The following is an 8265-nucleotide window of genomic DNA, read 5'->3' as shown; positions in this document are numbered from 1 at the left end:
TTATTCTTATTCATTCATGTTTATATAATAAAAGATATATTAAGATGATGTCATATGATTATTTATGTTATTTCTCATGTTTCATATGCTTCGCCTTTCATTGATATATACTGTGATTATGAAGGTATGTCCTTCATAACCTTCGTCCAAAGATCGTTATAACCTTAGGGAAATAATGATTCGAAGGACGAAGGGTATTAACCATTAACCTATTTTTGTGTTGCCTTATTCTTAACTCATAGCATTTGAGAACAAGTCCCCAATATTGGCGCCCACCTCCGGTGAACTCATTCGACCACCTTCGGCAAGCTCTGACCTTTGTCATGCCACCGAAGAAAGCTTCAGCACCAGGGGCTGCTGCACTGCAGCCACTGGACACAAATCAGGAGACTCTCTCTCCGAGAAGCTCGAAGCCAGAAGAGAAAGACCACCGGTCCAACACTCCAGGAGAAGCTGGACCAAGAGATCAGGGACATGGAAATCATCCATCAACAAGTACAAAGGAAGAAGGAGAAGATAGCTCGGTTGGCCGATCTTCAAAGGAAGATCGACGAAGCTACTGAAGAAGTGCGTCATCTTGCTCAAGATGAACAAGACCGAAGGCCCCAACACAAGGAGCTTCGTCAGGAAGGCTTATTCAACGAGGATGGATGGTATGATGATTTTAATCATGATACCTTTACTTTTGATGATTGTCGGCGTTTCGAGACCGGGGGGTCCCTGGGCCGACGAGTGAAATGTCGCCGCATGCCCCAGCCCAGATGGGTCGGCGCGAGGCCGAGCGCGAAGGGGGGAAAAGGCGGCCGGAGACGGGCGTGAGAGAGGTGGAAATCCCGCGGCCTTCGTGTTCGTCCCGCGCCCAGGTCAGGTGCGCTTGCAGTAGGGGGTTACAAGCGTCCACGCGGGAGAGGGAGCGAGCGGCCTCATGCGAGCGCCTGTCTCGTCCTCGTCCCCGCGCGGCCAACCCTCTGTAAGAGGGCCTGGTCCGTCCTTTTATAGGCGTAAGGAGAGGATCCAGGTGTACAATGGGGGTGTAGCAGAGTGCTAACGTGTCTAGCGGAGGAGAGCTAGCGCCCTAAGTACATGTCATCGTGGCAGCCGGAGAGGTTTTGGCACCCGGTTCGTGTGGTGTCGTGGCCGTCGGAGGAGCGTTGAAGCCTGGCGGAAGGACAGCTGTCGGGGCTGTCGAGTCCTTGCTGACGTCCTCTTGCTTCCGTAAGGAGGCTGAGAGCCGCCATCGTCATAGAGCGTGCGGGGCGCCATCATTACTTTGTCTGGCGGAGCGAGCCAGATGGGACGCCGGTCTTGTTTCCCGTAGCCTGAGTCAGCTTGGGGTAGGGTAATGATGGCGCCTCTTGTTGACGTGGCCGGTCCGCGCCCTAGGTTGGGCGATGTGGAGGCTCCTCCGAGGTCGAGGTCGAGTCTGTCTTCCGAGGCCGAGGTCGAGTCCGAGCCCCTGGGTCGGGCGAGGCGGAGACCGTCGGCTGAGGCCAGGGCTGAGTCGAGCCCTGAGGTCGGGCGAAGCGGAGTTCGTCGTCTTCAGGGGCTGAGCCCGAGTCCGAGCCCTGGGTCGGGCGGAGCGGAGTTTGCCGTCTTCAGGGGCTGAGCCCGAGTCCGAGCCCTGGGTCGGGCGGAGCGGAGTTCGCCGTCTTCCGGGGCTTAGCCCGAGTCCGAGCCCTGGGTTGGGCGGAGCGGAGTTCGCCGTCTTCCGGGGCTTAGCCCGAGTCCGAGCCCTGGGTCGGGCGGAGCGGAGTTCGTCGTCTTCCGGGGCTGAGCCCAAGTCCGAGCCCTGGGTCGGGCGAAGCGGAGCTTCCTATGGTGCCTGAGGCCGGGCTTGACTGCCTGTCAGCCTCACTCTGTCAAGTGGCACAACAGTCGGTGCGGCGCAGGCGGCGTTGTCCTTCTGTCAGGCCGGTCAGTGGAGCGGCGAAGTGACTGCGGTCACTTCGGCTCTGCTGACTGAAGGGCGCGCGTCAGGATAAAGGTGTCAGGCCACCTTTGCATTAAATGCTCCTGCGATTTGGTCGGTTGGCGCGGCGATTTGGTCAGGGTTGCTTCTTGGCGAAGACAGGGCCTCGGGCGAGCCGGAAGTATGTTCGTCGCTGGAGGGGGGCCTCGGGCGAGACGGAGATCCTCCGGGGTCGGCTGCCCTTGCCCGAGGCTAGGCTCGGGCGAGGCGTGATCGAGTCCCTCGAATGGACCGATCCCTGACTTAAACACACCCATCAGGCCTTTGCAGCTTTGTGCTGATGGGGGTTACCAGCTGAGAATTAGGAGTCTTGAGGGTACCCCTAATTATGGTCCTCGACAATGATGCTTCTCCCTTGGCAGCAGAATTGCAGGGTATCCCATGGCCACAATCCTACAAGCCACCCCAGCTACCCATGTACGATGGGCACTCAGACCCAAAACAATTTCTGATGAGCTATGAGGCAACAATATCCTCATACGGAGGCAATGCATCTGTCATGGCTAAGTCCTTCGTCATGGCAGTCCGGAATGTGGCCCAGACATGGTATTCTTCCCTTCGGCCAGAGACAATCACGTCGTGGCAGAAGCTCAAGGACATGCTGGTGACCAGTTTCCAAGTCTTTCAGACGAAGCCAGTCACAGCTCAGGCCTTGTTCCAGTGCACTCAAGACCATGAGGAATACCTCCAGGCGTATGTCCGAAGGTTCTTGCGATTAAGGGCACAAGCGCCCACAGTGCCCAATTAAATTGTTATTGAGGCCATGATTAAGGGTCTTCGGCCAGGACCTATGGCTCAGTACTTCGCTAGGAAGCCCCCACAAACCCTGGAGAAGCTGCTTCAGAAGATGGATGAATACATCCGGGCTGACAACGACTTCCGCCAAAGAAGGGAGGAAGCTTACAGATTCTCGGAGATGACCAGGGGCTTCGGAGGAAGAATCCACCCGAGGCATGTCAGGTCAATCCATAATTCCAGTCAGAATGACGACAAATGAAGCCAGCTTCAGAGGCCACAGTACACCTCACAATCTTCGGGGCAACAACAAAGTTCTTTCAGGCCGCCAGCTCCAAGGGGCAGAGACGCCAGGGGCTTCTGAGAGCACCTAGAGGGGGGGGGTGAATAGGTGATCCTGTAAAAACTTAAACTTATAGCCACAAAACTTTGATTAAGCGTTAGCACAGTAATTGCCAAGTGGCTAGAGAGAGTCAGAACCCGATAACCACAAGAAAGCAATCACAGAGTTGACACGGTGGTTATCCCGTGGTTCGGCCAAGTACAAAACTTGCCTACTCCACGTTGTGGCGTCCCAACGGACGAGAGTTGCACTCAACTCCTCTCAAGTGATCCAATGATCAACTTGAATACCACGGTGTTTTTCTTTCCTTTGATCTTTTCCCGTTTGCGAGGAATCTCCACAACTTGGAGTCTCTCGCCCTTACAATTGAGTTCACAAAGAAGCACGAAGTAAGGTGGGAATGAGCAACGCACACAAGACTCGAAAATCAGAGCAACAACACACACACAAGTCGCAACAAGAGCTCGCAACGCAACACAAAGAGTTCACAACTCCACAAGAGCTCTATATGCTATCACAATGAAACGAATGCGTGAGATTGATGTCTTGGTGCTTAGAAGAGTTGTAGGAATGCTTGGTATTCTCCTCCATGCGCCTAGGGGTCCCTTTTATAGCCCCAAGGCAGCTAGGAGCCGTTGAGAATAAATCTGGAAGGCCATCCTTGCCTTCTGTCGTCGGGTGCACCGGACAGTCCGGTGCACACCGGACACTGTCCGGTGCCCGATTTGTTTCCATAAACAGTGCATCCGACCGTTGCTGTCTGATGTAGATCTGCGCACCGTTGGCGCACCGGACATGTCCGGTGCACACAGGACAGTCCGGTGCCCCTTTCCGACCGTTGGCTCGGCCACGTGTCGCGCGCCGATCGCGCGGCCGACCGTTGGCCCGGCCGACCGTTGGCTCACCGGACAGTCCGGTGCACACCGGACAGTCCGGTGAATTTTAGCCGAAGTCGCCGGAGAAAACCTGAGAGCGGCTGGTTTGCGCCGCGCTGGTCTGGCGCACCGGACACTGTCCGGTGCACACCGGACAGTCCGGTGCCCCAGCCCGAAGCAGCCTTTGGCTGTACACAGCCACTCTCCACTTCTTTTCTTTTCTTCTTCTTCCTGTTTCTAATACTTAGACAAGATATTAGTACACAAAACCAATATACTAAGGCTTAGAAACATACCTTTACTTGTGATTTGCACTTTGTTCATCCATGGGCACATTTTCACATTTAAGCACTTGTGTTTGCACTCAATCACCAAAATACTTAGAAATGGCCCAAAGGCACATTTCCCTTTCAATCTCCCCCTTTTTGGTGATTTATGCCAACACAACATAAAGCAACTAGAACAAGTGCAAAATCACTTCAAATAAAAACTGACTTTGAGTTTTATTCAAATTTGGCATATATGGATCATCTTTTGCCACCACTTGGTTTGTTTTTGCAAATCAACCTCAAATCTCTATCACTAAGTCAAGCACACATGTTGAAGCATAAAGAGAGTCATTCCAAACGAGATTGATCAAAGATTTCAAAAACTCCTCCTATTTCCCATAATCATTACTTTTCCCCACAAGAAACCAACTTTTGACAAAAGAGACAACAAGAGAGTTTTGACAAAACAAAAAGCTATATTTCACTATTTTCAAAATTTCTCAAGTGGTAGCTGATCCATTTATTGCTTTGGCCTTTATTTTCTCCCCCTTTGGCATCAAGCACCAAAACGGGACCAACTTTGGCCCTTTAACCCCATTGCCTCACCAAAATCTTCAATTAAGATCAAATGGCAATAAGAGTACGTGAGATGAACTTGGAATAAGTTACCCTCTCATCGGAGTGCAGTGGAAGTCTTTCATTGGTCCAAGTCCACCTTTCCCTTTCAATTCTCCTTCGAGACTAAATCAAGCAAACTCAAGCATATGGTTAGTCTCAAAGGGTCAAGTTGTAACACATCTCCCCCTAAACATGTGCATCACTTTGCAACGGACTTGTGAGGTCCAGGGAGTGTTTGTACAACTTGAGCACCAATATAAGCAACAAAATGCAGAATGAACATGATCAAGGGCATAAACACATGTATGCTACAGTTCAATCCAAGTTCCGCGAATCTAAGACATTTAGCTCACTACGCAGCCTGCAAAAGGTCTTCTCATCTAGAGGCTTGGTAAAGATATCGGCTAGCTGGTTCTCGGTGCTAACATGAAACACTTCGATATCCCCCTTTTGCTGGTGGTCTCTCAAAAAGTGATGCCGGATGTCTATGTGCTTTGTGCGGCTGTGTTCAACAGGATTTTCCGCCATGCGGATAGCACTCTCATTATCACATAGGAGTGGGACTTTGCTCAGATTGTAGCCAAAGTCCCTGAGGGTTTGCCTCATCTAGAGTAGTTGCGCGCAACACTGTCCTGCGGCAACATACTCGGCCTCAGCGGTGGATAGGGCAACGGATGTTTGTTTCTTAGAGTTCCATGACACCAGGGACCTTCCTAAGAATTGGCACGTCCCCGATGTGCTCTTCCTATCGACCTTACATCCAGCATAGTCGGAGTCTGAGTATCCAACCAAGTCAAAGGTAGACCCCTTTGGATACCAGAGCCCGAAGCAAGGCGTAGCAACTAAATATCTAAGGATTCGCTTCACCGCCACTAAGTGACACTCCTTAGGATCGGATTGAAATCTAGCACACATGCATACGCTAAGCATAATATCCGGTCTACTAGCACATAAATAAAGTAAAGACCCTATCATTGACCGGTATGCTTTTTGATCAACGGACTTACCTCCTTTGTTGAGGTCGGTGTGTCCGTCGGTTCCCATCGGAGTCTTTGCGGGCTTGGCGTCCTTCATCCCAAACCGCTTCAGCAGATCTTGCGTGTACTTCGTTTGGGAGATGAAGGTGCCTTCCTTGAGTTGCTTTACTTGGAACCCAAGGAAGTAGTTCAACTCACCCATCATCGACATCTCGAATTTCTGCGTCATCACCCTGCTAAACTCTTCACAAGACTTTTGGTTAGTAGAACCAAATATTATGTCATCGACATAAATTTGGCACACAAACAAATCACCATCACATGTTTTTGTAAAAAGAGTTGGATCGGCTTTCCCAACCTTGAAAGCATTAACAATTAGAAAGTCTCTAAGGCATTCATACCATGCTCTTGGGGCTTGCTTAAGTCCATAGAGCGCCTTAGAGAGCTTACACACATGGTCGGGGTACCGTTCATCCTCGAAGCCAGGGGGTTGCTCCACGTACACCTCCTCCTTGATTGGCCCGTTGAGGAAAGCGCTCTTCACATCCATTTGGAACAACCTGAAAGAATGGTGAGCGGCATATGCTAGCAAGATACGAATAGACTCTAGCCTAGCCACAGGAGCAAAAGTCTCCTCAAAATCCAAACCTGCGACTTGGGCATAACCTTTTGCCACAAGTCGAGCCTTGTTCCTTGTCACCACTCCGTGCTCGTCTTGTTTGTTGCGGAACACCCACTTGGTTCCCACAACATTCTGCTTGGGACGAGGCACCAGCGTCCAAACTTCATTCCTTTTGAAGTTGTTGAGTTCCTCCTGCATGGCCAACACCCAGTCCGGATCTAGCAAGGCCTCCTCTACCCTGAAAGGCTCAATAGAAGAGACAAAGGAGTAATGCTCACAAAAATTAACTAATCGAGATCGAGTAGTTACTCCCTTGCTAATGTCACCCAGAATTTGGTCGACGGGATGATCCCGTTGAATCATCGCTCGAACTTGGGTTGGAGGTGTCGGTTGCGCTTCTTCCTCCATCACATGATCATCTTGTGCTCCCCCTTGATCACCTGCCTCCTGTTGATTAACCTGTTCATCGTCTTGAGTTGGGGGATGCACCATAGTTGAGGAAGAAGGTTGATCTCGCTCCAAGTGTTCCTGTGGTCGCACATCACCAATCGCCATGGTGCGCATGGCGGCCGTTGGAACATCTTCTTCATCTACATCATCAAGATCAACAACTTGCTCTCTTGGAGAGCCATTAGTCTCATCAAATACAACGTCGCTAGAGACTTCAACCAAGCCCGATGACTTGTTGAAGACTCTATACGCCTTTGTATTTGAGTCATAACCTAACAAAAACCCTTCTACAGCTTTGGGAGCAAATTTAGAATTTCTACCCTTCTTCACTAGAATGTAGCACTTGCTCCCAAATACACGAAAGTAAGATACATTGGGTTTGTTACCGGTTAGTAGCTCATACGACGTCTTCTTGAGGAGGCGATGAAGGTAGACCCTGTTGATGGCGTGGCAAGCCGTGTTAACGGCTTCCGTCCAAAAGCACTCGGGGGTCTTGAACTCTCCTAGCATCGTCCTCGCCATGTCGATGAGCGTCCTGTTCTTCCTCTCTACCACACCATTTTGCTGTGGTGTGTAGGGAGCGGAGAACTCGTGCTTGATCCCTTCCTCTTCAAGGAACTCCTCCACTTGAAGGTTCTTGAACTCGGACCCGTTGTCGCTCCTTATCTTCTTCACTTTGAGCTCAAACTCATTTTGAGCTCTCCTGAGGAAGCGCTTGAGGGTCCCTTGGGTTTCAGACTTATCCTGCAAAAAGAACACCCAAGTGAAGCGGGAAAAGTCATCAACAATTACTAGACCATACTTACTTCCTCCTATGCTCAGATAGGCGACGGGTCCGAAGAGGTCCATATGCAGCAGCTCCAGAGGTCTTGAAGTGGTCATCACATTCTTGCTGTGATGCACTCCTCCCACTTGTTTACCTGCTTGACAAGCTGCACAAGGTCTATCCTTTTCGAATTGCACGTTAGTCAAACCTATCACATGTTCTCCCTTTAGAAGCTTGTGAAGGTTCTTCATCCCCACATGTGCTAAGCGGCGATGCCACAGCCAGCCCATGCTAGTCTTAGCTATTAAGCATGCATCTAGACCGGCCTCTTCTTTTGCAAAATCAACTAAATAAAGTTTGCCGTCTAATACACCCTTAAAAGCTAGTGAACCATCACTTCTTCTAAAGACAGACACATCTATGTTTGTGAATAAACAGTTATACCCCATATTGCATAATTGACTAACAGATAGTAAATTATAACCAAGAGACTCTACTAAAAACACATTTGAAATAGAATGCTCATTAGATATTGCAATTTTACCTAACCCTTTTACCTTGCCTTGATTCCCATCACCGAATATAATTGAATCTTGGGAATCCTTACTCTTGACGTAGGAGGTGAACATCTTCTTCTCCCC

This window comes from Zea mays, chromosome 4 (genome assembly GCF_902167145.1).
Source record: "Zea mays cultivar B73 chromosome 4, Zm-B73-REFERENCE-NAM-5.0, whole genome shotgun sequence".
Taxonomy (NCBI): Eukaryota; Viridiplantae; Streptophyta; class Magnoliopsida; order Poales; family Poaceae; genus Zea; species Zea mays.
Note: the sequence above shows the minus strand (reverse complement) of the source record.